The sequence below is a fragment of the Rhipicephalus microplus genome, chromosome 2, assembly GCF_043290135.1.
Source record: "Rhipicephalus microplus isolate Deutch F79 chromosome 2, USDA_Rmic, whole genome shotgun sequence".
Taxonomy (NCBI): domain Eukaryota; kingdom Metazoa; phylum Arthropoda; class Arachnida; order Ixodida; family Ixodidae; genus Rhipicephalus; species Rhipicephalus microplus.
In genome coordinates, this window is record NC_134701.1 from 136,422,529 (window position 1) to 136,437,197 (window position 14,669).

Consider the following 14,669-nt stretch of genomic DNA (forward strand, 5'->3'; position numbering starts at 1 on the left):
ATACCAATCTCAGCCACAGTGAAAGTGTTATGGAAATGAAGGTTGACTGTGTTCATTACTGCGTGAGAATGAGGTCGGGCAATGGCAAGCAAAGATGAGTCCACAGGCCGCGGCGGCAACACCTCTGGAAAGGCATGGTATGTTTTCTGCTAGATAGACATAGTTGTTCATTTTTAGAGCTGTTTTAAAGTTTCCGTGTGTTTTTAGCGGCGATGGCTGCACTATCCCGGCCCTTTTCGACGTAATTTGATGGCCTTCAAAATGCGCCTACAAATTGCCGAATGGACTCGTTTTCGTCGTGACACCTGTCGAACAAAATGCGTTGAGGAGACTCCTTTCACTACATGAAACTTATGTAGTGTCCCACCGCGGTGGTCTAGTGGCTTACGTACTCGGCTGCTGACCCGCAAGTCACGGGATCGAATCCCGTCTGCGACAGCTGCATTTCCGATGGAGGCAAAAATATTTTAGGCCCGTGTGCTCAGATTTGGGTGCACGTTAAACAACCCCATTGTCTATATTTCCGGAACAAAGAAGAAATAAAATATTATTAAAAATGAGTGTAAAAAAGATAATGAGAGCTAATGGCGCAAAGCCATTCTGAGCAGACCACACAGCTGAGCTTACTTCACCCGATCAGAATCGTATGTATGTCCTACGTTTATTCCATTAGCAATCATAATATCACAAGCATCATTCAAGTATATATTAAAGCAGACCTTATATTGTGAAGTGTGTCGATTGTTGAACAAAAATACATACCAAATCAAATGCGTTCTTGTGGCAATGTCCCAAGCCGGAGGTGCAGAAACTGAGGGTATTACCTGCAGTTAAATTTAAACTTATTGGAGAAAACGCAATAACTAGAAGTGTTTTCCAAATGAATGAATAGTTTGACGCCATGTAAAAAATACTCGATGTTTTTTCCGCAGAATGGGCACAGTGGAGATATCGCGATAAGCGAGGTACGAGGTATCTTCGTTCAGTTTGCTGGGGGCGCATGATTCAAGAGGATGGTATTACGCATGTACCATATTACCCGCCGTCTGATGTGCTGTTTTGACGCGTGTAGATATCACAGTATTAAGGCTGGTGCACACCGGCGACAAGCAGTAGTTGCGCGACCATTTGCGACTGGTAGTAAACAGTCGGGAACGGTCGCAAACAGTCGCAAAGCGACTGCTTTGGCTAGTCGCTAGCTGACCGATTTTTCAGTCGCGTGACTGCAGTCTCAAAGCTGCTGGAACCAATCAGCGATGCTCAAGTTTCGTTTTTTTTTTTCATTGCGCTGGCCTGCTGCCGCCAGACGCAAACGAATACGTTCCTCTGGGTCTGTGCCACCATGGCCACCACGGAGTACTTGGCTTGAAGATCGTGGGGCGCAGCAGCTGAAGAAAAGTGTCGAATTTAGAAGTAAAAAACCGTCAAAGTCAAGAGAAAATTAATTGTTCTCTATCTTTCCCTCAATTCAGAATCGTTTCAGGGGCAAAGCTCTTTATAGCGACACGCGTTCGTCTCTCGTAGCCGTTGTAGTGTGTACCACCTATAACATTTTGACCTTCAAGGTGGTACCGGTGAGAGATTTCTTCTGTGCGTCGTTGAACAATAAAAGAGAGTGCTCAATACACATGCCAATGGCTGCTAAAGGAAAATGAGAGACAGGAGCATTCGGCTTTTAGCTAACGTGCAGGCTGCGATCACCATTAGCAGCCATTGGCATGTACATTGAGCACTATCTGACAAGAAAGTGTTGCTACGTTATACTCGCTGGGTGTAACCTCCTTAGCTTTAGAAAGGTTTAGCGAGCGTTGAGCCGCAGTGCCATGAATACAATGAACTTGTATATACCATGAATGAACTCGAGGTGGTTAAAAATGTGAAGTAGATACGAAGCGCAAGCCGTAAGAAAGTAAAAGCCGAATTCTCCGCCTCTCATTTCCCATTAGCAGCCATTGGCATGTACATTGAGCACTATCTGATTGAAAAAGTTTGCTAAGTCATACTCGCTGGGCGTAACCTCCTCTGTTTTAGAAAGGTTTAGCGAGTGTTGGGCCGCAGTGCCATCAATGGAGTGAACTAGCATATACCATGAACTCGAGGTGGTTAAAGGTGGGAAGTGGACCCGAAGCGCAAGCCATGAGAAAGTGTGCGTGTGCCACCTCTCGTTTAGTCTTTGGAATGTCCGCTGGATGGCGGTGCTTCTATATGGGGAATATATGATGAAAAGAGGCGAGATGGTGGTATTCGGAGTGTTGAATAGATGGACGAACGGACACATAGACAGATGCATGGATGGACGCATGAACAGACGCAGGGGCGGCTGCATGGACGAACACAGGGACGGACGCGTGAACAGACACACGCACGGACGGGCGAATGGACGCACGGACGGTCACACAGACGGGCGCATGGAGGGAGGGAAGCAAGAACGAATGGACGGACGAATGCTTCGCCCCACTCTCCATCATTCACTCCGTGAATGGGCTGCCATTTTTTTTTCTTTGGAAGAATCTGTGCTGCTAGCGCTCACACCATGGCACAGTGCAACAGCACCATGACAACCTCTTGTTCTTCGCTTGAATCGTACTCCTTGACGCTCTTGGGAACGCTGTGCAAGAACGGACGAAAACAATAAATGCGGCGCACTCGGTTTGCCACCCTCACTAAGCTGGCGGCGATCAGCTGATCGGCGCCGGTGTCCAAAGTTCTCGCTGGTAACGAGATCCGGACGTGACTCTCCGGTTTTACGACTTCCGGTCGCTTGCATGCAGCCTCTGCCGGTGTGAACATTAGTCGATTTTCGGTCGCCAGTCGCGAATGGTCGCACTACCGCTGCTAGTCGCTTGTGTGCATTAATCTATACTGAGCACGTAGCACGGCTTCGAAAGTGCGACGCCAATGATATCGCTGGCCTATACAGGTAGGATGGATACGATGAGATGACAATGTGCATTCAAACTAGTTAAAAGGCACATGTGTGCGCTGTAGTTCACTCTATCTTTGGATTTCTTAGGTGGGGGTGGGAAGTGGCGGCCCACCCCCGCAAACAAAAATTAAGTGCTCCATTATCCCCATTTGGGAAAATGGCGAGAGTCAGCGAAATGCCTCTTCTCGGGGCGCGCCCTTGTTGATCAGCGTAGCCCAACACAAGGTACGTGATGAGGCCAGAGAAGGCCCCTTACCTGACCTAAAAGTTAACGCTCTAAGTGGTCCAGGCAAATGCTTGGCCGAGACGCAAAAGGTTCAGTATTAGCTACCCACTCTACTTTGGCAGTATTCCGCTGATTTCACTATTGAAGGAGGGCCGCGCGGAACCTTTTATAGCACTCACCTGAAACTGTCAGAGACGTCAAAGCTGAGCAAATATTCACGCTGGTGTTTGTTACAGATTTGTAGAGCAATTAGCATGCTCAGCTGTAATAAAGTGCGTTACCCACTACCGCTGAGAAGAAGCGAAGTCGGCGCGTACGGCCGTATTCCCGCGCTTTCTAGTTTTCTTGCTTGCTTGCTTGTTCCTTTCTTTTGTGGCTCTCACCCACTAAGGGGGATTGGCCAAGAAGCCGGTGGTTAATGCAAGTCAATACCTTTTGGTTTTCTAGACTAGGGGAATATGATTACTGTGTTTTGACTGTGAAATTAATTTGGCGCAATGTAAAAAAAGGAAAAAAAGGAGGGGGGGAGAGAAATAATAGAATTTGTTCAATATCTGAGGTGGAATCGTTATATGAAATTCTCCTGAAAGTTGAATCATTGCAGTATATCAGCTGAATAATAAGTGGTAGTGTGGCTAGTAAAATTCGAGAGCTGATCGCTGACTCAGCAAGGTAATCCTCTTGTGTTATATATAAATTTTCAGAGAGCCCCGCAGATGTTCCTGTCGCTGTGTCCCAATGAAGTGGCCCCAAAAGACAAAATATTGGGAGTATTAAGTGATATTCCTAGTTTTCTGAATAAAATTTCGAAGCAGTTTTTTCTTTGATTTTTGAAACGGTGACTTGTGATAAGAAAATGGTCGATATGTTCAGGTTCGTTACAGCTTGAGCACAGAGGGGATGGCACCAGACCAGACCTGTTTAAATAGAAATTAAGAGGTGGTACAAGGCAACGTAATTTTGTTATCAAGACTTCCAATTTACGCGTGGGACACCATTTATTATTCCATGTGAAGTGCAGGTGCGAGAAATCTGGATTCGGTATCATGGTTTTTGATGAGTCTTCAAGAAGGGAAAGTTTTCTAAACCTCGCTGCTGTTACATAAGCTGTAGGAGGCATGATTGGCACAATCGGAAGATCAAGAGATGTTCGCGCAAGTGTGTCAGCCATCTCGTTTATAAATATACTTTGATGATCTGACACCCATATCATTCGCACTAGACGAATGTTTGCTGGGAATAATGATTTTAAAGTTTCTAGCACTGCTGATGTCGACGACGATGATAAGAATGAACACACAGAATACGAGTCAGTCACTATCACAGCTGTCGAATGAGTCACAGGAAGTTTACGAATAGCTAGTATAACGGCTGTTAATTCCGCTTCAAATATTGGTGTATAATCTGGGAGGCGTAATCAAAATGACCAGAATAATGAGAGAGAAAAAATACCCACACCTGCCTTCTCGCCACTCATAGATGCATCCGTTGCAATTACTGTATTAGTACCTAATTGAGACAGTTGTTCTAATGAACCAATCAAATATTTAGAGGGCAAGTGTTTAGCGTTCATGGGTAATATATCGTCAAATTTTATTTGCACTTGGCCGATTGATTTGACAGATGGTGTGTTCTAAATATAACAACATTTAAAACATCTAGAAGTGTTTGAACAAATAACACTTGGGGTTTATGTACACGGGACCAATGCTCATTGAAAAAGATACCAGGCTCGGCAAAGAATACAAACTGTCGCCTTCTTAAAGTGGATTCAGAAAATTTTAAATAGGTTTTTACTGTTAAAATACGAAATCTGCAAGCAAGGGTGGGTATCCGAGCTTCTTGATACAAAACATTGTTAGCTGTGAATTTTGGCATACCTAAACAACTACGCAGAGCTTCCGCTCTAAGAGAATCAGGGGGTTTATTTTGTATTCTGGTCCACCAGAGAATAGTACACATCCGAATTCAAGAATCGGACGAACGTACGTGCGACAAATCATGATCAGCGTATCTCTGCAAAGACTGGTACGGAGGCGGCCAAGCCTACCTATTATTCCAACAGCGCGTGTAGCCTTAATTTTAATATATTCAATGTGGTCACGCCAGCTCAGTTTTTGATCGTACAGTACACCCAGATATTTAATACAGTTAACCTGGGGAATTATTTCTTGATGGTACTGAAGAGAAATAGTAACTGGTGCGTCTAATGGAAAAACTATTATAGCACTTTTAGTTACGTTCAAGTTCATATGAATTTTCTGAAACCAGGTTTCCAATGTTGCCAAATAACACTGTAAAGTCGAATGTAGTAAATAAATATCGCTGTCAGATGCAAAGAACGCGATATCATCTGCATATACATATACTTGTACCTTATCACTCAGTGGTATTGAACTTAACAAAATGTTAAATAGGACAGGCAATAGAACAGAGCCTTGAGGAACACCTCTTGTTTGGCTATACTTCTGTGTGGAAACACCTCGTTGGAAGCAATAAAATTTTCTGTCTTTTAAAAATTCGTATATCCAATTTGTTATGTACTGCGGGAACGTAAGTTCTTTTAGGGCATTGATAAGAATAGGATGTTCAACACTGTCATATGCCTTGGCTAAATCAAGGGTTACTAAGGCCGCATATTGTCATCTGTGCCGAGCAAGCTTCATACGAGCCTCTAAGTCAACATGCGCCCACCATATAAAAACCTGGTCTAAATCCAATTTGGCACGCACTGAGTATCGCATTATCTGTTATGAACTTCGTAACTCTAATGTAAAGTATTCTTTCGATTAACTTAACTACGTGTGATGTTAAAGTGATTGGCCTAATGTTATCTATCTGCATTCCTAGTCCCTGTTTTTTAGAAGCGGTATTATTTTTGCATGTCTCCAGTCAGGAGGTATCCAACTATTTTCAAGTGAATAGTTGACAACGTTAAGGAGGTCTTCAGGAGAGATGTCGAATAATATTTTTAACATTTCTGAAGTGGCGCCATCTGGTCCAGGACCTGTGTTTGGCAGAATACGAACAATTTGCGCAAGTTCATCTCTACTTACTTCAATAAAATCATTTCCGAATGAAGGTTTTGCACACTTTATTTTGATTTGTGATGTAAATTTCTTCTCCAATCCCAATGCAATTTCAGTTAATGTATCTTCCAACTCAGTTGGAAAAAAATAACTGAGTCAATATTTACGTGTGCTGTAATAGCTTTACGATTACGGAGAAATCTGAATAGAGCTTTCTTGTTGCCGCTCTTGGATAGATAGCTGTACCGTTTTTCTTCATAATCATCTTTCGCTAATGAAACTGTGCTCTTAAAGGTAGCTTTACCAAATAAATAATTTCTCCAATTAGTCGGACATTGGTTGGTAAGGAGTTTTTCCATGCAGCGTTGCGGCGTCTATAATCTCTGGCACAATCCACATTTCACCAGGCAGATATGAATTTTCCCTTTGTTGAAGATATAGTGAACTGTGATATTTTAATTGTACACTTTAAGGTGGAACAAAGGCTCATAACTTTCATATTTCCTTCCATACTGGGCAAGGAAGACAGCGTTGACTGTAAATTCTTTTTAAATTTATAGTAGTTTACAAAACTTTGCACCTCGCGATCTACCGTCACTAAAGGAATGCTGACTTCAAATACCAGGGGGCAGTGATCACTACTTGTAGCGGTATCAAGAACAGTTCAAGACGATATTGACACACTTGAGCTAGCAAATGTCAAATCTAAGACCGACCTCGAATTACATCGAACAAATGTCGGAATTCTGGAGTTCCAACAAATAAGTTTATTCCGATTAGTCCAGTCCCACAACCGTTTTCCTGATGAATCAGTGCGGAATCCCCATGACACGTGATGGGAATTGAAGTCTCCTGCAAATAGTATACTGTTTCTGCAAAAACTCACAGTCACGTCCAGGGCTCTTTCATCTTGTATTCCAGCCGGAAAGTAGTTGTTGACTATAGATAGTGGCGCGCATCCGGGAAAGTGAATTTCCCGAACCAATACTTCATAATCGTGAGATATTTGTTGGTAAACTAAGTGTGCTTTTTGACAAATTTTGGATGAAATGAAAAACATTAATCCTCCACCACGTGAGTCTCAGTTCAGTCGAGAGCACTGATAGTTTGTTAGATAGAAGTTTTGATCAGCAGACAGCCAAGTTTTTTGTGAAATTATGAGGTCTGGAGATTGTTGAGAAATTAGGCATAATAAGTCTGTAGTTGCAGAGAGAATTTAACGGCAGTTCCACTGAAGTACTCTGAGGCACCCTATGGTGATAAGCAAGCAGTAGCAACTGCTTGATCTAAGATACTGTCTTTTAAGAAGTCCGCTTTAGTCCTAGTTTCCTTCACACTCTTTTTTGTTTTGGATGAGAAGAATTATTAAGTTTGCTAGTGGGTGATCTGGTGCGTTTCAAAAGGCGAGCATCCATATCTACATCCCGATTACTTATTGATTTTGAATCAGATATACCTCCCTGCTCAATTGTGTTAGATCTGGAAGGCATTGCCTCAGAATCGATAGAGACATCTGACTGATGTTCGGCAGGTTTATTAATTGAGGCACTAGGAGGTTGGATACACTTAGTTATTCGATCATATGCGCCCGATATCTGTGAATCCATAACATTATTGAGTGAGTCGGACAGATTGAGTAAATATTTTTCTAATACTTTTTGACGGCCTTTTCTACCATAGCTGAAATGGACTGAGAAAGTGATGCATCCATAGAAAGAGGTGGACGAGCTGCTATGCCGGCATAACCCTGATTCCTGCTTTGAATTTCTGCAATTGCTTCTCTACGAGAGCATCGTCTCCTTTCAATGATTTCAATCACCTGAAGTTCCTTTGATCTTGCATGGCAGTTAGGATCGTCTGCAGCGTGATTTGCCTTGCACAAACAGCATGTCTTATTGTCTGATTGACACTCAGCAGTACTATGACCAGCCCCGTATATGGCCCCGCATATGTGGCATCGAGTCTCCGATCGACAACCTTTAGTACTGTGCCTAAAGCGCCAACATTTAGCACATTGTAGCGCACGGGGAGCCAAAGCTTCGACCTTATAGATAAGCGGCCATGCCTTGATCTCCGAAGGGCGATCTGTTCCAGCGAATGTGGCAATTACAGTTTCAGTGGGAACTTTCTGTTTGTTTTCCTGTTTGGTACAGCGGTAAACAGAAATAACACCTGCTGGAGAAAAGATGTCCAAGACTTCTGCTGGGCTTAGACTTGCGTCTACCCCCCGAACCAATCCTTTGCAGCAAGCTAGATGAGGTGGGATAAAAGAGCTCACCGGATGTGATGCAAAAGTAGTGCACTTCAGAAGGTCTTGAATGCAAGCCTTGTCTGGTGAGCAGCATAGTATCCCCCCGCGTCCAAACTGACGAACCTCTGTTATCAGTAGAGAGTGGGAAGTGATCGCACGAAGTTCCGTTTGGATTGTCTTGGGATTTTTCATGCGGATGAACCCACCGGTGGTCGGCACCAAAGCGACAGGAACGCTACGGGTTTCATTGTGGAGAAACAACTCCAGGAGAAGATCTTGAGGGGGAACAGAGGCTGACCAGAGGGCAGGCCTCTGGCCCGGAGAAGAAACAGACATGAAATAAGAAGTAGTTACACTTATGAATGCACTAAAACAGTTGCGGAACAAGAGGTATATCTAATAAAATAAAATAAAAGTGACCGCCGGCTACTTGACCGCAACCCTGAGGATGGAACAAGGAACGCAGGCGCAGGCACGAACGCAGTCTTCTTCCCTCCCCTATCACTTTTTCTCCCCTATCACGCCTGGCGGATGAAAAGTAGGAGTCTTCTTTTTCGCTTCGTTTCGCGGGTGTGCATAGTGCCGCCTAATTACGCAGTGTAAAAAATAAAAAAAATTATAAGGAGAAGGTTACTAAAAGTAGAAGTGCTGTTTTAACTATTGTTGGGAAAGGTTGCCCACCGTCATAACATATGTGACGCTGCACGTTAAACCAGATGGGGAAAGTGATTTTAAATGAAAAGAAAAGAAAAGTGAGCCTCTTAACTGTCTCTCAGGGGGAGGAGACTTCAATAGTAGCTCACGTGGAAGGGGGTAGAGAAGGGATTAAAAAGATAGGATCAAAAGGTAAAGAGACCGAGAGAGAGGAAGGAAACAGCGAGGCGCAGGGACAACGAACGACGGAAGTAAGGATAAGACGGTATAGATGGACACGGTTGCAAAAGTCCGAGGACGGGCCGCCACTGTCGAGCGCTCTTGTCAGCGTCAGGAGATGGCGTAGGGCAAGTCCAGTAGGCCAGAGCTACGCTGACGTCGGAGATCGCGAGGACGCAACCAGTCGGCATGAAATCCAGCGAGCGAGCCGTTGAACCAGCTGAGAAAGCACGGCTACAGTGATCACTTTTTTTCGAGAGCGAATGGCGGGTGGCTACATCAATTACAGGGGGAGTAGCAGTGCTTAGACTAGAGTTGAGTCGAATGAAGTATATTCGTACAGTGGTTGCTACTTGCACTTAAAGCTATAGTCAAGTCATGCCACCAATTTTCACACGGTGGGTGCCTTTCCAAGCGACTGTGAACTTCTTTTCGCGCAGCACATGGCCTGCAGAACAGTTGTACTTATCTAGCCAGTAGGGGCCTGGCGACAGCAATTCTCGGCCTCGCAGAGCAGTAGTGGATGCTCAGGTATTTCACCAAGGCTGCGGTAGATTAGGGTACGCCTAGGGACCTTCATAGAACCTCATGGGGCCACATTTCGAGATGAGTACCCAGAAACAGCTGAGCGCCGGGTCGGTGTACTGCACTATCCATCGATAAAAACCGCTAGGTTCCTGGTCGGCACTGGGAATCCAACCCGGTACCTCCCACATTGGAAGCGGACGTTTTAACCATAGAGCTACCAGAGTGGTAATGGCAATGGTCCTGCCCTGCTTCTGGAATGCCCACATCTGGTCTTCGAGGGCCTCGCTGAGGGCGGCGGCTCACCATCACTCAGTCAGGCACCATGCTTCAGAGAATCTGGCAGTCGTCTTCTTCCTTCTACTAAACGAACCTTTATTAGGAAGAGTTTGATTCGTAAATTTCAGCGTAAACGCCTGACAAATCATGCAGCTTGCCATAATAATTTGTCCATTTGCTTTTCGCACCCCACTTCTGTATTTGAACTTATCCAACATCTCCCAATCCTGCAATGTCGTGCCCTCTCGTCGCTAGTTGCATTCCCGAATCAGCCTGTACCTCAAGGTCTGAAATGACCAAACGATTAACTTTATCCCATCAAATTTGTCTGTGTGGGTAGCGCCATTACAAATGCTTGCTGGCTGCTTATAGCAATGGCAGATAGTTGCACGGTAGTACTTTTCTCCTTAAATTATATCTATTTTTATTCTCCAAGGTTCTATGCCATTGAGTACTCGGCTAAGCCTTTTGAAAAACTGGCACCTCTGACAAAATACATCACCATGGTGCTTATGACCGTGCATGGGCAAGATCGCATCAAGAGAGAGATAAGTAACTTGATTGAGAATCTAGAGAAGAGAACGGGTGTGACCCCTATCCCCCTGCAGGGTGCTCCCACGTTGGAACAGGCAGGAAGTACCTTCCCGCGGCATCATGAGCCCCCTAGGTTGCCGAATCTGGCAGTGATGAACCGTGCATTTGATAGCGGAATAAAGGTCCTGTCGAGGATGGATTAACGTCTTGAGTTCTTTGGGCGTGCGGGGGCTGTCTCTCATCATCTGCTCAAATGTGCGCAATCCACAATCCGGGCTGTCAGGAGATATATCCTCATAAATTGAAACATTAGCTGGGCAGGGTAAACCCCTGTCTATGAAAGTCTGAGCGTAATTTTTTGTCCTCTTTTAAGGTGAGAATTGGGTAAAAGAATGACCCTAAGACTTCAACGATATTGTAGCGAGAATGTCCGGTGACCCTTAATCAGCCACACCTCCTTCCTGAGGATTGGCTCCGGGCGGGGTCCGTCCTGGCGCCCGATCTGGGCCGAATCATTGGAGTTGGTGATGCCGTCGATCGTGGAGCTCATAGGGCCAAGAACCAAATGATTTCGTGTGGAGTAATGGTCCCACCTCTGAGAAGCCTAGATACAAGCCGGGACACCCGGACATAGGCACAGTATCCAAGCACCGAATGTTAATCAGAATAAGTATGGCAACATCAGGAGACCAACAGCCCTAGAGCAATGGATAGCTGTTTAGAGTTTGCTGAGAGGTTGCCTCGACAGAACATGTTGACAATAATGTTGCTCGTTCAGAGAACACAACGGCTACATAACAATTCCCATTCGCACGCGCAGCGTACGTGAAGGCTGACGATCCCAACTTTTAATGTCACAACGAGAATTTCGGAGTCGCATGAGAGCATCACGCAAATTTTTTTTGACGGCTTTGCACAGGTGATCTGGAAGCACGCGCCCTCAAGAGAGTTCGTGGCGCTAGACTAGCCACGGTTGTTGTTGGGTCAAGGGAGGCATCGCTGGTAAAATAGCCCTGCCGATGGCTTATTCAGACGGCGACAAGACCTTGAAACTAGGGGACGTCCCAGACCCTCCAGACTGCTATGGTTTGGTTCAAGGGGCACACGCTCAGCACATAGCGTCTAAATGCTTGTGCGCGCTTATAAAAACCTTTTGTACCCCAGCGTCCACACAGGGAGACAAAACAGACCAGGCAAACACGATCAGACTAGCGAATGCATTGCCTCAAAAGTAGTATAGTTTTGAAGTATTGGCATTACCTAATCACCTAAGTATTTTATATAAACATCTATATGTGACCCCTTCTGTGAACAAAAAGTGGTAAGTGCGCATAGAATAATGACGTTCTTTTTAAGTCGCCTGTAAAAGTGTGTGCCAGACACTTTTAATACATTCTGTCTAAATTCGCAGGAGTTTTTAAATGATTTGACTTTATTCTTGAAAAGGAAGGATTCGTGTAGTTTTCTTGTGAGCGTTGTTGGATTGCCCACGAAGAAAGCTTTGAAAGTTGAGTAAGGTTGAGAGCTGAGCTAGTTGTTGACTGGGACTCTCGACTGTACATTTTGTAAAAATGAACGCCATTATTTTTTTGTTTTTATAGGCTGTGCATGCCTCATGTGCATTGCTTTTGTTTGTTCGAAACTCTGTTTCTGATATAAGAATACATGGACTGCTGGGTTCATTTCTACACTTGCTGCGATTAAGCTATCACTTGAGTGTACATTGCATTGACTGTTATTTCAATTCTCTGCAGCTTTTGGGGGGGGGGGGGGCGGGCGTGGTTGCATATATATCAAGTTTTTTTTTCTAAAATAAATTTAGTCGCGGGTATAGCGAGTGTCGTGTCCTCCATGTCTCTCTTCGTCGCGGTCAAAAATGTGGAACTTTAATATACGGTATAATGTTTTCAATGTCGAAATGTTGCTGTGTCGTCCCCGTTTCAGGGCGCCCCACGCAGAAAATTCATATAGGAAGCTGAGAGAACGCCATATGATGGCAGGACTAGCTTCGTTGCCATGGGGCTTTGCAAAAAAAAAGAAACGCACACACACACACACACACACACACACACACACACACACACACACACACACACACATATATATATATATATATATATATATATATATATATATATATATATATATATATATATTGCTATTACGGGTTATTACGGTTAAGTTGAGTTTGACTACGTTTATTTAGAGGTAAGATCAGGCGATGATGGCGAACATAGGCTGAACCAAAGAACTTTCTCTTCCTCTACTTGCATCCGAAACCATGGCCCGGCGCATACCATATCAATATATACGACGAGTATATATGATGAGTATATATGGCGAGTAGTCGTAAGTACTCCTTTCAGGAGTTGTGTTTACAATTTATTCGCTTGATTTGCTATGTGGATTGAGTGGTGAATACCTAAGTTCTCAGGGGCGCAGCCAGGGGGTGGTAAACCAGGTCCGTGCCCCCTCCCCCTCAATTTACTCTCACCATGGCCTAGGGGTCCCTTCCTGAAATAAATAAGTACCCCCCCCCCCCCCCCGAAAAAAAATTGCTGACTGCGCGCCTGTACATGCTATATTTTTTAGTGGATCGTACGGCATGTCTCATTCTATTGCGATTGCAGCACACAAAACTCGGTATGTTATGACAACATGATTTTTAAAAGTAAAGAACTTTGTTAGTCTCATAAGACGCCGTAAACGTATATGCATTTCAGCGAGAAGGGACTGGCATTTGAAGCTACAATCACAAATGTTGCACGTCGTTTTTTTCTTTCTATGCGTAACGAAGGATCTATCACGGCAATATAACAAAACGTTGGTTTTGAAAACACATAAAAATTGTTGAAATATAATTACGTCATACTCGCCACATGTGCTATACGACACTTCATTATTTGTTCACTGCAACCTAAAATACGTTATGTGTGCCACTTGCCACATCCATGCGGCTTACCTTACCGCCTAGCCTGGCCAACATACGAAAAAAGTGGACATTGTTGATGCCTGCCGTGGCCGCTGGCTTGCTTAGCCATCGCGACGTACCACAGAGGAAATGTCCAAGAACTACGATGTAAAACCAGTTTCGCAATTCGCAAATGCGCTTCTGGGTACTGCATGTTTGTCCTACTAACGGCAGCACCTGTCCTACTTCAAATGGAGACCAGGTCCTAGTTAAACACGCTGGGGCTCGTCTACTATGCGCAGTAATGTCGAGATAGCTAAACCTATAATTTCCACGCCTTAGTGCAAGTAAACTGCGCTTGAACGCTCTGTATGCAAAAAAAAAAATGACTAGCCGCCATTAGTAGGACAAACTGCATAGCAGGAAAGCTAGCTTTGCAATTATGAAAAGGGTCTATACACTGAATCATATGTGGGCTACGTCAGTTCTAAAAAAAAACAACATAATTACAAGGAAAACGTAGCATGGAGAAATAAACGTAACAGTGGGGTTCTACTGTGAAATGTCAGGAGGGCAGACGCTTGCCCCTTCTCTCAAAGGGAAGGGCTTCTGAATGTTACTTTCTTGAGAGTTTGAAAGAAAATTGCTACAGACACCACTGGAACAGTCTTGTGAAAAACATGTGATTGGCCTAATGCTTTTGGGCGGGAAGACCCCTTTTCTTCTGAAACTTCACTGCGTTATAAATCGAAAAACCAGTGTGCTTGCAAGGTCCAGGTTGCTCCGGCCTCATAGATTGGCTGATACATCAACACAGTGTCCTGGAGCGTATATGCGGACATGAGCTTCCAACTTTACGCTCCGTAGTTTGTGATGCACACCGTGTTAGGCAATTTGCTTTCGTTAGAAAATTAGAGAGGTGGCTGATTAGGTTGGACGGCTGCGTTTCATTAGATGTAAGCAGTTTCGAGAGAAGTACTGTGTTGCACGCCCTATTCTCGTGGCTAAATACACCACTGTGAAAAAAGCAAGAAAAAAAAAACAGTCACAGAAACAGGGAACATTTGATACAGTATCTTAGGCAAAAGTCTTTCTTGCGTGAATTTGATCTCAAG

General features: G+C 44.3%; 1 pseudogene; it reads right to left on the reverse strand.

Moving 5' to 3' along the window:
• Positions 1–3,019: 3,019 nt before the first annotated feature.
• LOC119170897 (U1 spliceosomal RNA) lies at positions 3,020–3,159 on the reverse strand (annotated as a pseudogene).
• Between the last annotated feature and the right edge of the window lie 11,510 nt (positions 3,160–14,669).